Genomic DNA, 664 nt, shown 5'->3' with positions numbered 1-664 from the left:
GTTTCATAGCATGTCGGCCATGTTTAGTACTCTCCTTAGCACCTTTGTCATACTGACTTAAGCCGGTTGCGCCTCTCTGATAAATCTAGGACTCTAAGCAGGAGTAGCTTCGCCAGCGAAACTTCGCTCCATGAAAAGAACCATTGCGCGGTTCTTCGAATTAGTTGCACAGAATAAAAATACCTTCTCCACGATTGAAATATCCGTGCTAATGTACCTGCTTCTGGTGTATTTTGTGTCGAAAACTGGGAAAAATAATAAATTACAGATTCCTGTATCCATGTGCTATCAGCTCACCAAACATTTACTTCGTGAAAAAATTATATGCACGTTATATGCTCGAAATTAGGGCAGGAGCACATGTAGAATAAATAGACGATTACAGTCGTATCTTTAGAATTAAGTTTTGACGCCTAAATAAAAAGATTAGCGCAAGGAATGAAATTGTGTGTCTAGCGCGTGAGAAATCGACGATGTATGACTGTTTAGCCATGAAACCGAGCAGTATTTTAGTTGATCTCTTTCTAAGAGATGGCGTTGCAATATGTTAGATAAGGACAGATGAATGCACTTGAGTGAGACACAACGATATATAATAAGTATAAGAAATGAATGAAAGATGTCACTATTGTCGAATTTGGAATTTAAAAAAGTCTGTACTATC

This window comes from Trachymyrmex cornetzi, unplaced genomic scaffold, assembly GCF_001594075.2.
Source record: "Trachymyrmex cornetzi isolate Tcor2-1 unplaced genomic scaffold, Tcor1.1 scaffold361, whole genome shotgun sequence".
NCBI classification, from domain to species: Eukaryota; Metazoa; Arthropoda; class Insecta; order Hymenoptera; family Formicidae; genus Trachymyrmex; species Trachymyrmex cornetzi.
This window is presented reverse-complemented; position numbering follows the sequence as displayed.